This window comes from Triticum dicoccoides, chromosome 2A, assembly GCF_002162155.2.
Source record: "Triticum dicoccoides isolate Atlit2015 ecotype Zavitan chromosome 2A, WEW_v2.0, whole genome shotgun sequence".
In the NCBI taxonomy this organism is placed as follows: Eukaryota; Viridiplantae; Streptophyta; class Magnoliopsida; order Poales; family Poaceae; genus Triticum; species Triticum dicoccoides.
In genome coordinates this window covers 679,202,777-679,223,288 of record NC_041382.1, presented here as the reverse complement: position 1 = coordinate 679,223,288, position 20,512 = coordinate 679,202,777, and positions in this window count along the sequence as shown.

Genomic DNA, 20,512 nt, shown 5'->3' with positions numbered 1-20,512 from the left:
GATTTGAGAAGCTGGAACCGGTGGTTTCAGAAAAAAGATGCAAAAAAATATCGATTTTGACAAAAGCTGGAACTAAAGTGATATAAAAAAGATGCAACCGTTTAAGAAGACAGGTGCTAACGGGATCCAAAAAGCTACAACCGTGTGGGCAGTCCAAGACGCTAAAGATCTTCCACCGGCGACATGGGAGATTTAACTGAAGCCGGGGGTCGCCAGAGATGCAAAGGACTTGACCGTGGGTTGCAACACGACCTGCTGGATGCGCTTGATGGTGGGATGTAGCTTCCAAGATGCGATTCTATCCCAATCATGTGATGAATTCATGATTGGGGTACAACCGCATTTCAAACGCATAGCAAGGTGGATATCATTATAACATACCATGTACTGAATAGATGAGAATACAAGATAAAGGCTTACACTCGCCACAAGCTACATCATTCACACAACAATACATCAATACATGGCAAGCATCATACAGAAGAGCAGGATCCGGCTACGGATGAACACAAACGAAAAAGAAGAATGGCATCCACCCTGCTAGCACAGGCTCCCCGACCTGGAACCTATCCCTTGAACAAAGAAGAAGAAGTAGAAGAACTCCAAACAAGCAAGCACCGCGCTCGCGCCAGACCATCGCATTACCTATACATGTACCTGTTGTTGTAGTAATCTGTGAGCCATGAGGACTCAGCAATCCCATTACCATGGGTATCAATACTAGCAAAGCTTAATGCGTATGAAAAGGATAAGTGATGAGGTTGCAGCAAGCGGCTAAGCATTGTATGGTGGCTAACTTACGAGTACAAAAGTAAGATGAGAAACTACGCAAACGGTCGCAACCTAGTAATGATCAAGAAGTGATCCTGAACTACTTATGTTCAAACATAACCCAACTGTGTTCTCTTCTCAAACGCACCCGAAAAGAGACAGTCATAGTTACACACGCGGTTGGTGTATTTTTAATTGAGTTTAGTTCAAGTCCACTACAAACAGATATTAACAAATTCCCATCTGCCACATAACCGCGGGCACGGATCTCGAAAGTTTAAACCCTGCAGGGGTGTCCCAACTTAGCCCATGACAAGCTCATGATCCGCGGAGACAATCCTCCATCTCGGGATCCTCCGATCAGACTCGAAATCCCGGTGCACAAGACATTTCGATAATGGTAAAACAAGTCCAACAAGACCTCCCGATGCACCGACCTAGCCTAATAGGAGTAGCACGATCTCATTCTTAGGGTACACCGGATGAGCGAAGCGTATAGGTATATACCAAATACCCCAAGTTGCCTAGGGGCGGCCCCGCACGGTGCTCTAGTTTGGACCAACACTCATGTGGAGCACTGGCCCGGGGGTTGATTAAGTCCGCGGGGTCCGAAAAGTCCCTATGCAAGTTTTAAGTTGTAATTAGGCAAATGGTAAAACCAAGGTTGAGCCTTGCTAGAGGAGTTTTATTCAAAGCGAACTATCAAGAGGGGCCCATAAACCCTCACCGTGTTAGGGACGCAAAATCAAGGAACATAACACCGGTGTGACGGAAACTAGGGCGGCAAGAGTGGGACAAAACACCAAGCAAAAGGCTAAGCCTTCCACCCTTTACCAAGTATATAGATGCATTAATTAAATAAGAGATGTTGTGATATCCCAACATATCCATGTTCCAACATGGAACAATCTGCGAGGCACCTGCAACTAGCAACGCTATAAGAGGGGCTGAGCAAAAGCAGTAACATAGCCAAACAACGGTTTGCTAGGAAGGTGGGTTAGAGCCTGGACATGGCAATAAGGGAGGCATGATAAACAAGTGGTAGGTAGTGCGACATAGTTTAGGATCACTTCTTGATCATTACTAGTTTGCGACCGTTTGCGTAGTTTCTCATCTTACTCTTGTACTCGTAAGTTAGCCTCCATACCATGCTTAGCCGCTTGCTGCAACCTTACCACTTATCCTTTTCATACCCATTAAGCTTTGCTAGTATTGATACCCATGGTAAAGGGATTGCTGAGTCCTCGTGGCTCACATATTATTACAACAACAGTTGCAGGTACAAGTAATGTGATGGTCCGACGCGAGTGCGATGCTTGCTTGTTTGGAGTTCTTCTGCTTCTTCTTCTTCTTCATTCGAGGGATAGGTTCCGGGTCGGGGAGCCTTAGCTAGCAGGGTGGATGCCGTTCTTATTTTTCGTTTGTGTTCATCCGTAGCCGGATCCTGCTCTTCTGTATGATGGTTGCCATGTATTGATGTATTGTTGTGTGAATGGTGTAGCTTGTGGCGAGTGTAAGCCTTTATCTTGTGTTCTCATCTATTCAGTACATGGTATGTTGTAATGATATCCACCTTGATATGTGCTCAAAATGTGGTTGTGCCCCAATCATGAATTCATCACGTGATTGGGATAGAATCGCATCTTGGGAGTTACAAGTTGGTATTAGAGCCATCCACGACTTAGGAGCCCCCTGCTCGATCGAATCATTGACGTTGTTGAGTCTAGAACAAAACTGTTTTGAGTCTTAGGATTATATATATCGGAGAGTAGGATTGTTTTTACCCCTCATCCCCCTTCGACGCTCTGGTGAGGTCTCCTGACGTAGATGTTTTGACTTTCCTCTCCTCAATTTCACTAAAACAATTAGGATCACGCGGGTATCTTGGGATCGTTCCGATATTCTTGTGACGAGAACATTGTTCTTGGTGCCACCTGACATTTAGGGGTTGTGGCAGTGTCCTGGTGAGTTGAGCTCCGAGGTGTTGTCGTCACAATTTTATCTTTGCAGTTCTAGAATACTTGAGTTCGCTGACATTGAAAATCTCTTTTATGCAGTTAGTGGTGAGATAACCTCAACGCCACCCAGTACTGGGGAGGGAGTTCAGGAGCATTGTCACAACTCGTATAATGGATGCTTTTCGAAGGTTGAGGTACATGATTTCCGGAGTTTTCTTGGTTATGTGTTGACAGATGGATACAGTTGGAGCATAGGGCTTGTTAGTTGTGTGATATATATTGTGCCTCCCTATATCCCCAACACCAGATTGCATAACCACAAAGTTTCAGGAGTTTATAGGTGGGAATTCAAGTAGCTCTTAGTTATTCTTCCCGCAGATATTTGGTATGTGATTGGGTAATCCTTACCACTTATTTGTTCCAGTCGTACCTTGTTGTTGCATTCATAAATATCTTTCAAAGTGGCTTCTCACCTTAATGGTTGTGTAATGTTAACTTTGGAATTCATTCGTTCAATCTCTATTCGAATGTTTATTGTGAATAATATATGTTGCAATGTCTTTCTGTTGATTCAGCTTGTATATCTGTCTATCATGGTACTAACAGATGGCACCCTCTTCAGGATGGCTCCTCCAACGCGTCTGAATCCGGACCGCAATGATGGGAATCAGGCAAACCCTCCACCTCCGCCACCTCCTCCGCCTCCGGAGTCATGGCAAGCTTTCATGGCAGCCACCAACGACAATACCCAGATGCTTTTGCAACTCTTGCAAGAGCGCAAAAAAGGCCAAGGCAACCAAGGAAATCAAGGTCAAGGGCAATTCAACAATCAGCCTCAGGTTGCTACCCTCAACCAGTTTCTTGCAAATCAGCCAAAGTCTTTCAGCAATTGTGCCGAGGCCACGGATGCCGATGATTGGCTCGTGGACATCAACAAGCATTTTGAATGTAGCAATGTCAGGCCTGAGGACTACGTCAAGTTCGCTTCTTTTTAGCTCAAGGACCAAGTAGCCGATTGGTATTAGCAGTACAAAGATTCTAGAGCGGGTCGAGTGATTACCTGGACTGACTTCTGCCGGGACTTTAAAGCTCATCATATTACAACAAGTGTTGTCGAGAGCAAGCGTGAGGAAATCCGCAATCTCAAGCAAGGAAGTATGTCTGTGTATCAATACAACATCTAGTTTCGGAAACTTGCTCGCTTCGCAAGGCAAGACATTCCTGATGAAAAGAGCATGATCTATCACTTCAGGGGTGGCCTCAGAGAGGATCTTCAGTTAACTCTCGTTCTTGTTGAGCCTACTCAGTTCGATCAGTTCTATAACATGGCTCTCAAGCAAGAAGCTGCTCAGCTCAAGTGTGAAGCTTCAAAGAAGAGAATCAGGGATGCAGTTCACTTGTCTTCTTCCTCTCAAGTGGCAGCTAAGCAACAGAAGTTCTGGCTTCCTCCACCTCTTTCGTTTCGTCAGCCCTACCAGCAGAAGAACTTAGGTGGTCGTGGATCTTCCCACCCAACCCAGGCTATCAGAACAAGTCTCAGACTCAAGCTCGAAGGATAGGTGGTCCTCCTCCTCCTTATCATCGTCCGCTCTCAGAGGTTACTTGCAACAAGTGTGGTCTGAAAGGTCACTATGCAAACAAGTGCACTCAGAGGCGCCTTCCGCCTCCTCCTCCTATGAGGTCTTCAAGCAATGCAGTCGTCAAGCACAATCCAAAGCATGCAAAGGTGAACATGTTGAACGCAACTCAAGCGGAGGATTCTTCAGATGTGATCATGGGTAACCTCTCTGTTAACTCTATTCCTGCTAAAGTTTTATTTGATACTGGTGCATCGCATTGTTTCATGTCAAGACCGTTCTTTGTAAAGCATGATTTCACTTGGTCTTACCTGGATAAACCTTTGGGTGTTGTTTCTCCAGGTATGTCAATGAGATCCAACTCGATAATTCCTGATGTTACCATCAGGATGGGCAATTATAAATTTCTGGCTTCTCCAATGGTTCTTGGTGACTCTCATATTGATCTTATTCTGGGCATGGATTGGCTTTCTCAGCACAAGGCTTCTCTTGATTGTGCCGCCAGGGAGATTAAATTGACGCACCCTTCTGAGGATGTGAATCATCTATGCCGCTCGTGATGAAACCATTCAGTTGTTCTCTCTCAATGAGAAGGGCGAGTTAGACGCTATTTCTCAGATTCCAGTTGTTTGTGAGTACCAAGATGTCTTTCCAGAAGAGCTTCCGGGTATGCCTCCTCACTGGCCAGTTGAGTTTGTTATCGATCTTGAGCCTAGTACTGAACCCATTTGCAAGCGTCCATACAAGCTTGGACCAAAGGAGCTGAAGGAATTGAAGAAACAACTCGATGAACAAGAGCGTCTGGGTCTGATCAGACATAGTTCATCTCCGTGGGGTTGTGGTGTTCTTTTTGTCCAGAAGAAGGATGGCACGGACCGACTTTGCGTCGATTACCATCCATTGAACAAGAAGACAATCAAGAACAAGTACCCACTTCTTCCCAACATCAATGAGCTAATCGAGCAACCTAAAGGTGCAAAGGTGTTCTCCAAGCTTGACCTCTGTATGCGTTATCATCAGATTCGCATTCGTGAAGAAGATATCCCTAAGACAACATTCAGAACAAGCTTTGGTTCTTATGAATATACTTTCATGTCTTTCGGCCTTGTCAATGCCCCTCCAACATTCTCTCGAATGATGAATTTCATCTTCAACCCCTACACAAATGAATTCATCCTGGTGTATCTCGATGATATCTTGGTGTTCTCCAAGAATAAGAAGGATCATGCCAAACATTTGCGATTCGTGCTCGACAAGCTCAGAGAGTATCAATTCTACGTGAAGTTCTCCAAATGTGAGTGATGTCTACTACACAACCTTATTCTTGTAGACGTTGTTGGGCCTCCAAGTGCAGAGGTTTGTAGGACAGTAGCAAATTTCCCTCAAGTGGATGACCTAAGGTTTATCAATCCGTGGGAGGCGTAGGATGAAGATGGTCTCTCTCAAACAACCCTGCAACCAAATAACAAAGAGTCTCTTGTGTCCCCAACACACCCAATACAATGGTAAATTGTATAGGTGCACTAGTTCGGCGAAGAGATGGTGATACAAGTGGTATATGGATGGTAGATATAGGTTTTTGTAATCTGAAAATATAAAAACAGCAAGGTAACTAATGATAAAAGTGAGCGTAAACGGTATTGCAATGCATTGAAACAAGGCCTAGGGTTCATACTTTCACTAGTGCAAGTTCTCTCAACAATAATAACATAATTGGATCATATAACTATCCCTCAATATGCAACAAAGAGTCACTCCAAAGTCACTAATAGCGGAGAGCAAACGAAGAGATTATGGTAGTGTAAGAAACCACCTCAAAGTTATCCTTTCTGATCTATCTATTCAAGAGTCCGTAGTAAAATAACACAAAGCTATTCTTTCCGCTCAATCTATCATAGAGTTCGTACTAGAATAACACCTTAAGACACAAATCAACCAAAACCCTAATGTCACCTAGATACTCCAATGTCACCTCAAGTATCTGTGGGTATGATTATACGATATGCATCACACAATCTTAGATTCATCTATTCAAACCAACACAAAGTACTTCAAAGAGTGCCCCAAAGTTTCTACCGGAGAGTCAAGACGAAAACGTGTGCCAACCCCTATGCATAGGTTCATGGGCGGAACCCACAAGTTGATCACCAAAACATACATCAAGTGTTCTCAAATCCTTAAAGACTCAATCCGATAAGATAACTTCAAAGGGAAAACTCAACCCATTACAAGAGAGTAGAGGGGGAGAAACATCATAAGATCCAACTATAATAGCAAAGATTGCGATACATCAAGATCGTATCACCTCAAGAACACGAGAGAGAGAGAGATCAAACACATAGCTACTGGTACATACCCTCAGCCCCAAGGGTGAATTACTCCCTCCTCGTCATGGAGAGCGCCAGGATGATGAAGATGACCACCGGTGAGGGTTCCCCCCCTCCGGCAGGGTGCCAGAATAGGGTCCCGATTGGTTTTTGGTGGCTACAGAGGCTTGCGGCGGCGGAACTCCCGATCTATTGTGCTCTCCTAAGTTTTTAGGGTATATGGGTATATATAGGAGGAAGAAGTACATCGATGGATCTTCGGGCTGTCCACGAGGCAAGGGGGCACGCCCAGGGGGGGTGGGCGCGCCCCCGCCCTCATGGGCAGCCCGGGACTCTCCTGGTCCATCTTCGATACTCCGTGGGCTTCTACTGGTCCAAAAATAAGTTCCGTGATGTTTTAGGTCAATTGGACTTCATTTGATTTTCCTTTTCTGTGATACTCTAAAACAAGGAAAAAACAGAAACTGGCACTGGGCTCTGGGTTAATAGGTTAGTCCCAAAAATAATATAAAAGTGCATAATAAAGCCCATAAACATCCAAAACAGATAATATAATAGCATGGAACAACCAAAAATTATAGATACGTTGGAGACGTATCAGTGAGTTTTGGCTTGATGAAGTTCTTTACCTTAGCCACATCATCTCTGCCAAAGGCATTGCTGTTAATCCGGAGAAGGTTTCTGCAATTGTCAACTGGGAACCTCCTCAGAATGTCAAGCAGCTCCGCAGTTTCCTTGGGCTTGCAAGCTATTGCCGAAGATTTGTTGAGAATTTCTCAAAGATTGCAAAGCCTCTTTCCAACCTCCTCCAGAAGCATGTCAAGTATTCCTGGACTCCTGAGTGTGACATTTCTTTCAACACTCTCAAAGAGAAACTCATCACAGCTCCTGTCCTAACTCCTCCTGATGAGTCCAAGCCATTCGAAGTTTTCTGCGATGCCTCGTTGCAAGGTCTCGGTGTCGTGTTAATGCAAGAGAAGAAAGTTGTGGCCTATACTTCTCGTCAGTTGAAGCCAAACGAAAGGAACTACCCCACTCACGATCTTGAGTTGGCGGCAGTTGTCCATGCATTAATAACATGGAGACATCTCTTGTTGGGAAGGCAAGTGGACATTTTCACCGATCACAAGAGCCTCAAATATATCTTCACTCAACCCAACCTCAACCTCCGGCAAATTCGTTGGGGATTCAAGAGTACAATCCAAGTATTGAATCCACTCCAAGCAACGTGAATGTGATTGCAGATGCTTTGAGAAGAAAGGCTTATTGCAACAGCTTAATTCTCAAGCCATTCCAACCGGATTTTTGTGAAGCTTTTTGCAAGCTCAATCTCCAAGTTGTTCCTCAAGGTTTTCTTTCCAACCTTCAAGTCACTCCAACTTTGGAAGACCAAATTCGGGAGGCACAACTCCTTGATACCATGGTGAAGAAGGTGAAACACGGTATTGCCAAGGGCTTATCCAAATACAAGTTCTATCGCATTGATGACAAGGACACCTTATCCTTCGAGGACTGGATTGTGGTTCCTAAAGGTGATCTAAGGAAGGTCATAATGAATGAAGCGCACAATTCTCTTCTTTCCATTCATCTAGGCAGTTCGAAGATGTACCATGACCTCAAGCAGTCGTATTGGTGGACTCGAATGAATCGAGAGATTCCTCAATTCGTGAATGAATGTGATGTCTGGCGAAGGGTGAGAGCAGAACACCAATGACCAGCTAGTCTCCTCCAACCTCTTGCTAATCTAGAATGGAAGTTTGATCATATCGAAATGGACTTTGCCACTGGATTCCCAAAGTCCAAGCGTGGGAATGATGCTATCTTCGTTGTCATCGACAAGCTTACAAAAGTGGCTCATTTCCTTCCAATCAAAGAATCTATCACGACAGCTCAGTTGGCAGAGCTATACACCTCCAGAATTGTCTCGTTGCACAGAATTCTGCAATTGATCTCTTCAGACCGCGGAAGAATTTTCACATCTAAGTTCTGGGACTCCTTGCAGAAGGCCATGGGCACCAACATTCGCTTCAGCACGGCTTTCCATCCTCAAACAAGTGGCCAAGTCGAGCGAGTCAATCAAATCCTCGTAGACATGCTCAGAGCTTGTGTCATCTCTTCCGGTATGAAGTGGGAAGATTGTCTCCCATATGACGAGTTCTCCTACAACAACAGCTTCCAAGCAAGTTCAGGCAAGGCCCCATTTGAAATTCTTTATGGCAGAAAGTGCCATACTCCTCTCAATTGGTACGATATTGGTGAATGCCAACTCCTTGGCAACGACTTGATCATAGAAGCTGAAGAAATGTGTAAAGTCATCCGTGAAAATCTCAAAGCCGCGCAATCGCGGCAGAAGAGTTACTATGATAGCAAGCACCGTGACTTGGCTTTCGAGATCGAAGACCATGTCTACCTCCGCGTCTCTCGAATGAAAGGCACTCAAATCTTCGGTATCAAAGGGAAGCTTGCCCCGAGATACGTGGGTCCTTTCAAGATCATTGGCAAAAGAGGTGACCTCACCCATCAACTTGAGCTCCCGCCCAACTTTGCAAATGTGCACGATGTGTTTCACGTGTCACAGCTTCGCAAGTGCTTCAAGACGCCCAAGCGCACTATCAACTTCGAAGAGATTGAGATCCATGAAGACTTGTCTTATCATGAGCATCCTGTTGCCATTCTTGAGGAAACCGAGCGCAAAACTCGCAACAAGTCAATCAAATTCCTGAAAGTTAAGTGGTCTCACCATTCCGACCGAGAAGCCACCTGGGAGCGCGAGGATCGCCTCCGTTCCAAATATCTGGGGTTCTTTCAGTCCTAGATCTCGTGTCGAGATCCTCTTGTAGTGGTGGAGAGTTGTAATGCCCCGGATGTAACATTCCATAATTGTAACTCCAACTCTTGCCATTTCCGGCTATGTGATATGTTATATCCTCCGTGGTTGGGTTTTTGTCCTTGTTTTTGCATTTTGTTCGTGTCATGCATTGCATCTCATGTCATCATGTGCATCTCATTTGCATTCGTGTTCGTCTCATGCATCCGGTCATTTTCCCCATTGTCCGTTTCGGAATCCGACACTCACACATGCACCCGTTGCACCTCTCACATCTCGTTTCATGAGCAGGAGAAAACATTCTCGGAATGGGCCGAGATTTGTCGAGTGGCCTTGGTACATCACCAGTAGGCCGCCAGTCAAATTTCGTTCCATTTGGAGGTCATTTGATGCCCCAACGGTTAACCGGGTAACCGCAAAACCCCTCTCTCATTGCATCCCAACACCCCTCCACAACAGCCCACTAGTCCATCTAAACCCCCTCCACTCTCTCGGTCGTTGGATCACGATCGTGTGGGTGAAAACCGCACCTCATTTGGACACTCCTAGGCCCCCTACCTATAAAAATGCCTCCCCCCCCGAAAATTCAGGCAAAACCTTAGTCTTCCCCTTCCTCTGCGCGCCGGACACGTCCGCCCAACGCCGAACATGTCTGCCGCCGTCCCCTCGGCAAATCAGACACCACCACATCACCACGCCGCCGCCCACCACTGTCCGGCCCGTGAGCCCGAGGCCGGCCCTCCCGGCCCGTGCCTCGCCTGCCGCCGCCCGCGACCGCGCCCCGCCGCCTCGGTCGCCGGCGTCATCCCTCGCCGCCGCGCCGACCTCTGCCGCCTCGGCCCTTTCGCCTACCGGAGCTGCCCCGCCGCCGCGCTCCGGCGTTGCACCACGCCGAGCTTCGCCCGACGCCGCCGGCCCCAGATCCGGTCGCAAGCTTGTCGCCGGCCCAGATCCCGCCGCCTCCCTCGCCGGATCCGCCTCCCCCGCCGCCCATCTCGCCGGAGCTCGGCCCGATCCAACTCCGCCACCGTTGACTTTTCCCCCTCGAGGTCGAATTCTCTCTAAGTCCTGAAATACCCTAATTCATGTGAGACTCTCTTTGACATGTCATATCTCCATACCCGTAGCTCCGATTTGCATGCATGATATATCGAAATGTTCGTCTCATGATGCTATTCATGGTAGTGTCATTTGCATGCATGTTACTGTCCATATTGATGCCTTAATCTTCGTTGCAAAAGTGCTATATGATGTTGTCACCTGGAATCCATCATAACTTGTTGATTTGTCATTTTCATAGCATTATGTGTGTGCATCCTTTGAGCATAATGTCTACATGTTTCTGGAGCATCTTCATTCCATCTTTATAGTGGTGCAAGCCTTGTATTTGTGTGAGCTCTGTGGTAACTAGCACAACATGCAAAGTAGGCCACATGATGTTGCTATTTTCAAACACTTGGTATTTCTGTTAAGTCTTTTCCTGTTACATTATGTTGCTATGTTGACTTGTTGCCACAAGTAGATCCGTGCATATTTTGATGAAGTTTAGTAAGAGTGTTTTGAAGATATGGTGATGCTCTATCCATTCATGCCTCTTGTTGTAATTATGGGGTAGTGTAGCTTGTCATTACCATGCTCTACTTTTGCTAAATATTGTTGCTGGCAGATTGTTAACATGAAGTTCATTTTTGCCATGTGTTTTGCTAGTGATCCATGCACCCTATGAACTTTCTCTTGCCATGTTTAGCTTCATAAATGTGTATTCTTACTGTTGGTTACCTTGTGATGCCATGAATGCTTTGTGGTGAGTGGCATGAGCTTACAAAGTTGCTATCATGAATCTGTTTCGACCATGCTATGTTTTTCTTCTAAGTCTGAAATTGTCCATATCACTTGCCATGTTTGCATTGATGCTACCAATCTTTTATGTGCATCTTTGGCTAAAGTTCAGTAAGGGAGTTTTGTTATTTGCCTTTAGTACTAGCATGCCATGCCCTTCTTTGCCATGATATGATCCTGTAGCATGTTGTTTGCTAGCTCTAAACATTGCCACCTAATGTTGTTTTTGCCAAGATCAATGAAACTGCTAAGTCTGTAACCTGATTGTCATTTGCTTTCTTGCCATGCTGTTTTAGGCTTGTTCTAGCGAGTTCTAGCAGGAGCTCAGTGTTCATAATTTGTAGAGCTTCATCTGTACTTCACTACCATGTGCTTTGTTGCTATGTTGGAGTGTTGTAGCATAGTTTCATGATGCATCTTAAGTGCCATGATGTTGTTAAGCGCTGTTTTGCATCGTCCTTGTTTTGCTCGTCATTTGCAAACTGTGCATCCATTTCCGGTGATCCTTATATCGATTTCGACCGAAATCGATCCATCTTTCTAGTGGGATGCTTGGTTTGCCAAGTTGATGTCATGATCATCTTTTTCCTTCTAGAGTACCCATATGCATTGCACATCATATCTTGCATCCCATGCCATGTCTTGCATCATGTTGCTTGTGCATTGCACCTTGATTGATTGTTGTTCCGTTGCTTGTGTTCTTGCTTTGGGTAGAGCCAGGAGACGAGTTCATGAGCGAGGATCCTATTGAGTACGCTTACGAGGAGCAAGCTTTCGACAACCCTGAGAACTTTGCAGGCAAGATGATCATTACCCCCGATGTCACTTCTATCTTTGCTTGCTAGTTGTTCGCTCTATCGCTATGTCGCGCTACCTACCACTTGTTTATATATCATGCCTCCCTTATTGCCATGTCCAGCCTCTAACCTACCTTCCTAGCAAACCATTGTTTGGCTATGTTACTGCTTTTGCTCAGCCCCTCTTATAGCGTTGCTAGTTGCAGGTGCCTCGCAGATTGTTCCATGTTGGGATATCACAACATCTCTTATTTAATTAACGCATCTATATACTTGGTAAAGGGTGGAAGGCTTAGCCTTTTGCTTGGTGTTTTGTCCCACTCTTGCCGCCCTAGTTTCCGTCATACCGGTGTTATGTTCCTTGATTTTGCGTCCCTAACACGGTGAGGGTTTATGGGCCCCTCTTGATAGTTAGCTTTGAATAAAACTCCTCTAGCAAGGCTCAACCTTGGTTTTCCATTTTCCTAATTACAACTTAAAACTTGCATAGGGACTTTTCGGACCCCGCGGACTTAATCAACCCCCGGGCCAGTGCTCCACATGAGTGTTGGTCCAAACTAGAGCACCGTGTGGGGCCGCCCCTAGGAAACTTGGGGTATTTGGTATATACCTGTATGCTTCGCTCATCCGGTGTACCCTAAGAATGAGATCATGCTACTCCTATCAGGCTAGGTCGATGCATCGGGAGGTCTTGTTGGACTTGTTTTACCATTGTCGAAATGTCTTGTGCACCGGGATTTCGAGTCTGATCGGAGGGTCCCGAGATGGAGGATTGTCTCCGTGGATCATGAGCTTGTCATGGGCTAAGTTGGGACACCCCTGCAGGGTTTAAACTTTCGAGATCCGTGCCCGCGGTTATGTGGCAGATGGGAATTTGTTAATATCCGTTTGTAGTGGACTTGAACTAAACTCAATTAAAAATACACCAACTGCGTGTGTCACCATGACTGTCTCTTTTCGGGTGCGTTTGAGAAGAGAACACAGTTGGGTTATGTTTGAATGTAAGTAGTTCCGGATCACTTCTTGATCATTACTAGTTTGCGACCGTTTGTGTAGTTTCTCGTCTTACTCTTGTACTCGTAAGTTAGCCACCATACCATGCTTAGCCGCTTGCTGCAACCTCACCACTTATCCGTTTCATACCCATTAAGCTTTTCTAGTATTGATACCCATGGTAATGGGATTGCTGAGTCCTTGTGGCTCACAGATTACTACAACAACAGTTGCAGGTACAGGTAATGTGATGGTCTGACGTGAGTGCGATGCTTGCTTGTTTGGAGTTCTTCTGCTTCTTCTTCTACGTTCAAGGGATAGGTTCCGGGTCGGGGAGCCTAGGCTAGCAGGGTGGATGTCGTTCTTCTTTTTCGTTTGTGTTCATCCGTAGCCAGATCCTGCTCTTCTGTATGATGCTTGCCATGTATTGATGTATTGTTGTGTGAATGATGTTGCTTGTGGCGAGTGTAAGCCTTTATCTTGTATTCTCATCTATTCAGTACATTGTATGTTGTAATTATATCCACCTTGCTATGCGCTCAAAATGCGGTTGTGCCCCAATCATGAATTCATCACGTGATTGGGATAGAATCGCATCTTGGGAGCTACATGGGAGCTCGCAGGCATTAGTTGCGGATGAAGATTGGGGCCGACGACCTCGCTGGCATCGATGGTTGCATGTGCGGTCGGGGAAGTGAGAGAACACGGGAGGGGAATCCTTTCTATCGTCAGCGAGAAAAATGAATGGATGCAAATGTCCGTGAAAGGATAAGGCAAGATACTGAGCGGTTGGATTGGGCCCTGTCAGTCATGCACCCCACCGCACGAGAGAGACCCTATGCACTGCTAGCCATACAATGAAAAGGAATCGCACGAGTCGCGCTTGACCGGCCGAATCTCAGCCGGCGTGCCGTATACAAGAGTTTCCCATTTATATATGGATGTGTCATTAAACGGGTTTTTGAGACGAGGGAGTAGTATTGTGAAGCTTTACGATGTTGTATTTCACTGAGTTTGCCCTCCTCACACATGTTTCCTAAGGCATCTTAGCGGGGACTCTCAAACCTTCGGCATCCATTCAGACTAAGGACCCCCCAAGTTACTAAACGAAATCTCGCATCCGTTTGTGGATCAGTCTTGACTTTCGTTTTTTGTAAACCGGAATTAACCTAGGGACCATTGCGGGAGTCTAAACACCAGCCACATAGGACCCAGACACACTCGGCCCAACCAAAACTGAAGCGGGGCAATGTTTATTGGGCCACGACCTAACTAAGCTGCATGTGAGTGTTGGTTGATGATCTGGCGCCAAAAGTGCCGATTAGGAGCACTCCATGTGAGCAAATTAACTAACTAGAGGTAATCCCTTGCGCGAGATCTTGAAGGTCATTTTTCATGCTCTTAGATCACGCCAAGTGATGCGTCCAGCCATCATCACACATCGTGTGCTTAACGCTTCTTTTGATTTTTTTGTATGTGTTTCTATGTTTTAGATGAGTTCTTCCCTCCTATTTTTGGCTTATTGATTTTTACCCGGTTTTTCTTAGGTTTTGAAGAGAAAAAATCATGATTTTTTTAGTGATTTTTTTTGCTTCCATGAGAAGCACATAATTGTTTCTCATGGAAGCACATATTTGCTTTCGTGACTGCGCTTCTTGGAAAGGGAAAAATCTATGCTCCCATGAGAAACATATGATTGCCTCCTGTGTAGGCATAGATTTGCTTCTGCAAGAAGCACGGGAAAGGAAAAAGTTGGTGTTGCCACAAGAAGCATGTCATGTGCTTCTCAGAAAAGAATGTGATTTCACCAAAAGAACCGATTTGCTTCTCATGAAGGTACGGATTCGCTTCCGTGAGAAAATTAGCTTCCGCAAGAAGCACAAGTTAGCTTCCCCTGGAGGTGTAAGATATTGTGGGAAGCGTTAAACCCTTTGCTCGGGCCGCACATGTATATATATCGATAATGTCGTGGCTTACAAGTTGATACGATCGTCAGATCGTTTACAGAAGGTCGGTACGAGTCCTGGACAGAAGAAGAGATAGAAGAAGAATACAAGTTTAAACACAGAGTTCTATCTCTATACACCTATTCCAACACCCCTCAATCTAAACCTATACTCCAAGGTTGAGATTGTACTTGAATTCCTCCAGCCTTCTCATAGTGAGGGGTTCTGTAAAACCATCAGCCAGTTGATCACCAGTAGGTATAAACTGTATGTAAAGTAGCTTACAAGCTACTCTTTCTCTGACGAAGTGGAAATCAACCTCAATATGTTTAGTACGTGCATGAAAAACAGGATTAGCTGAAGATAGGTTGCACCAATATTATCACACCATAACCTTGCAGCCTTTGGAGTTTTGACTCCAAGCTCATAAAGTAGAGTCTGTATCCACATGACTTCTGCTATGGCATTTGCTAGAGCCTTATATTCAGCTTCAGTACTTGACCTTGAGACTATGGCCTGTTTTCTTACACTCCATGATATAAGATTTGTTCCCAAGAACACAACAAACCCACCAGTGGATCTTCTATCATCTGCACACCCAGCCCAATCAGCATCTGAGTAGGCAGTCACAAGCATAGATGGAGACTTGATGACCCACAAGTATAGGGGATCTATCGTAGTCCTTTTGATAAGTAAGAGTGTTGAACCCAACGAGGAGCAGAAAGAAATGATAAGCAATTTTCAGTAAGGTATTCTCTGCAAGCACTGAAATTATCGGTAACAGCTAGTTTTGTGATAAGGTAATTTGTAATGGGTAACAAGTAATGAAAGTAAATAAGGTGCGGCAAGATGGCCCAATCCTTTTTGTAGCAAAGGACAAGCCTGGAAAAACTCTTATATAGAGGAAAGCGCTCCCGAGGACACATGGGAATTATCGTCAAGCTAGTTTTCATCATGTTCATATGATTCGCGTTTGGTACTTTGATAATTTGATATGTGGGAGGACCGGTGCTTGGGTACTGCCCTTCCTTGGACAATCATCCCACTTATGATTAACCCCTCTTGCAAGCATCCGCAACTACAAAAGAAGTATTAAGGTAAACCTAACCATAGCATGAAACGTATGGATCCAAATCATCCCCTTACGAAGCAACTCATAAACTAGGGTTTAATTTCTGTCACTCTAGCAACCCATCATCTACTTATTACTTCCCAATGCCTTCCCCTAGGCCCAAATAATGGTGAAGTGTCATGTAGTCGACGTTCACATGACACCACTAGAGGAAAGACAACATACATCTCATCAAAATATCGAACGAATACCAAATTCACATGACTACTTATAGCAAGACTTCTCCCATGTCCTCAGGAACAAACGTAACTACTCACAAATCATATTCATGTTCATAATCAGAGGGGTATTAATATGCATAAAGGATTTGAACATATGATCTTCCACCGAATAAACCAACTAGCATCAACTACAAAGAGTAATCAACACTACTAGCAACTCATGGGTACCAATCTAAGGTTTTGGGACAAAGATTGGATACAACAGATGAACTAGGGTTTGAGATGAGATGGTGCTGGTGAAGATGTTGATGGAGATTGACCCCCTCCCGATGAGAGGATCGATGGTGATGATGATGGTGATGATTTCCCCCTCCCGGAGGGAAGTTTCCCCGGCAGAACAGCTCCGCCGGAGCCCTAGATTGGTTCCGCCAAGGTTCCGCCTCGTGGCGGTGGAGTTTCGTCCCATGAGATAGCTTATGATTTTTTCCAGGGCAGAAGACCTCATATAGCAGAAGATGGCCACCGGAGGCCTGCCAGGGGGCCCACGAGGCAGGGGGCGTGCCCAGGGGGGTAGGGCGCGCCCCCACCCTCGTGGATGGTGGGTGGCCCCCCTCTGGTACTTCCTTCGCCCAATGTTTTTTATATATTCTGAAACATGCTCCCGTGAAGTTTTAGGACTTTTGGAGTTGTGCAGAATAGGTCTCTAATATTTGCTCCTTTTCCAGCCCAAAATTCCAGCTGCCGTCATTACCCCTCTTCATGTAAACCTTCTAAAATAAGAGAGAATAGGCATAAATATTGTGACATAATGTGTAATAACAACCCATAATGCAATAAATATCAATATAAAAGCATGATGCAAAATGGACGTATCAACTCCCCCAAGCTTAGACCTCGCTTTTCCTCGAGCGGAAACCATTATCGAAAAATATGACCACATGTTTAGAGATAGAGGTGTTGATAAAAATAAAATACGAACATGAGAGCATCATGATCATTATTAGAACAACAACATATATATATATATTGTCATATGATCTCTTATGCTAAAGTAACAATTCATCCACAGTTTCAAGTATGAATCAGAAACTTCATTGAAAACTAACAAACTATAATATCAGAAACTGAAGCAATTGCAATTTATCATCGGAAAGAGTCAATATAAGAGCTTTTCAGCAAGTCCACATACTCAACTATCATTTAGTCTTTCACAATTGCTAACACTCACGCAATACTTATGAGTATGAAGTTTTAATCGGACATAGAGAAAGATAGGGACTTATAGTTTTGCCTCCCAACCTTTTACCTCAAGGGTAATGTCAACAATAGTAGTTCATGAAAACTCACATCCAATTAGCCATATATATAAGGATCTTTCCAACACATTGTGCTTGCCAAAAGATAAAATGTAAAAAGGAAAGGTGAAGATCACCATGACTCTTGTATGAAGTATAAGACAAGAATAAAAGATAGGCCCTTCGCAGAGGGAAGCAGAGATTGTCATGTGCTTTTATGGTTGGATGCACGAAATCTTAATGCAAAAGAACGCCACTTTATATTGCCACTTGTGATATGGACCTTTATTATGTAGTCTGTCACTTTTATTTCTTCCACATCACAAGATCGTATAAAGCTTATTTTCTCCACACTAATAAATCGTACATATTTAGAGATCAATTTTTATTGCTTGCAAGAATGACAACTTACTTGAAGGATCTTACTCAATCCATAGGTAGATATGGTGGACTCTTATGGAAAAACTGGGTTTAAGGATACTTGTAAGCACAAGTAGTATCTCTACTTGGTGCAAAGAATTTGGCTAGCATGAGAGGGAAAGGCAAGCTCAACATGTTGGATGATCCATGACAATATAATTTATTTCGGATGTAAGAAAACATAACCCATTATGTTGTCTTCCTTGTCCAACATCAACTCTTTGGCATGTCATATTTTAATGAGTGCTCACAATCATAAAAGATGTCCAAGATAGTATATTTATATGTGAAAACCTCTCTTCTTTATTACTTCCTATGTTTGTCAACTCTCAATAACTTTTATTCATCGTACTCTTTATATGTGAAGTCATTACTCTCCATAAGATCCATATGATCTCTTTATTTCTTTTTGTTCTTTCTCTTTTCTTTATATTCCCTCAAGATCATAGCAAGATAATCAAGCCCTTGACTCAACACTAATCTTTATTATATATATATATATATAGCTCACGGACTCGATTACATAGAAGGATCATAAAGAAAAACTCAAAACTAGATCATACTAAAACTTTATTCTACTAGATCAAGATATTACCAAAAGGATCGAACTAAGAAAACTGGTAAAGATAAAAGTGTGATGATGATACGATACTGGGGCACCCCCCTAAGCTTGGCAGTTGCCAAGGGGAGTGCCCATACCCGATACCCAGTTCTTCTTTGTTGGTGAAGAAGGTGTTGGTGATGATGGATAGTCGCACATCGAGTGTAGGAGATCCTCCAATTTGCGGATAATGCCCTTGAGTGCGATGATATGCTCCTTCAACAAAATATTTTCACTTGTGAGATACTTGTTCTGAATGCGAGCTAACTCAATCATCTTGAAAGCTTCAATCTCCGTTGGGGTAAAGAGATTGTGATGAGGTTGAAGGATGTCTTCGTCTACTACTGCCGGAACTTGATCCCCCATGGCCTTCTTGATCCCATCATCCTTGTTGATCTCTCCGGGCTCTTCTTTGTTCAGCTCTATCTTCATTAGCCAAGCATCATTGCCCTCATTGTTGGAGGAGGAGGGAGACGACATGTTGCCTGGCCTTGACAGCCCTGGCAGAAAACAGCTCGAAACAAAAACATGAGATATTTGCATGGTATGGTGATCAAAACCTTCGGGAGATTATATAATGAATTTTTACCGACCGAAAGAAGTATCGTGCAAGAAAACAGAGTCCGGAGAGCACACGAGGTGCCCACGAGGCAGGGGGCGCGCCCAGGGGGGTAGGGCGCGCCCTCCACCCTCATGGACGCCTCGTGTCCTTCCCGGACTACTTCTTATTTTCCTATTTTCTTAAATATTCCAAAACAGAGAAAAATTGCTATTAGAACTGTTTTGGAGTCGGTTTACTTACCGTACCTCATACCTATTCCTTTTCGGAGTCTGAAACACTCTGGAAAGTGTCCCTTATGTATTCCTCCGGGGTTACAATTTCAATAACATTAGTTTCAACATTTATAGGACTACCTGAGATATAATGTTTAATTCTTTGACCGTTCACCACCCTCGGATTTGTGCCTTCGAAGTTGTTGATTTTTATGGCACCGGAACGATAGACCTCCTCGATGACGTAAGGACCTTCCCATTTAGAGAGGAGTTTTCCTGCAAAATATCTTAAACGAGAGTTGTATAACAATACATAATCAACTACATTAAACTCACATTTTTGTATCCTTTTGTCATGCCATCTTTTAACTTTTTCTTTAAACAGTTTGGCATTCTCATAAGCCTGGGTTCTCCATTCATCAAGTGAGCTAATGGTAAAAAGCCTCTTCTCACCCGCAAGTTTGAAATCATAATTGAGCTCTTTAATGGCCCAATAAGCCTTATGTTCTAGTTCGAGAGGTAAGTGACAAGCTTTTCCATAAACCATTTTATATGGAGACATACCCATAGAATTTTTATATGCAGTTCTATAAGCCCATAATGCATCATAAAGTTTCTTGGACCAATTCTTTCTAGATCTATTAACAGTCTTTTGCAAAATTAATTTAAGCTCTCTATTACTTAATTCTACTTGACCACTGGACTGTGGATGATATGGAGATGCAATTCTATGATTAACATCATACTTAGGAAGCATCTTACGAAAAGCACCATAAATAAAATGTGAACCACCATCAGTCATTAAATATCTAGGGACTCCAAACCTCAGAAAAATAACTTCTTTAAGCATCTTAATAGAGGTGTCGTGATCAACACTACTAGTTGGAATAACTTCTACCCACTTAGTAACGTAATCAACAACAACTAAAATATGTGTATACCCATTAGAGGAAGGAAACGGTCCCATATAATCAAAGCCCCAAACATCAAATGGTTCAATAACAAGTGAATAATTCATAGGCATTTCTTGACGTCTACTAATATTACCAATTCTTTGACATTCATCACAAGACAAGACAAACTTACGAGCATCC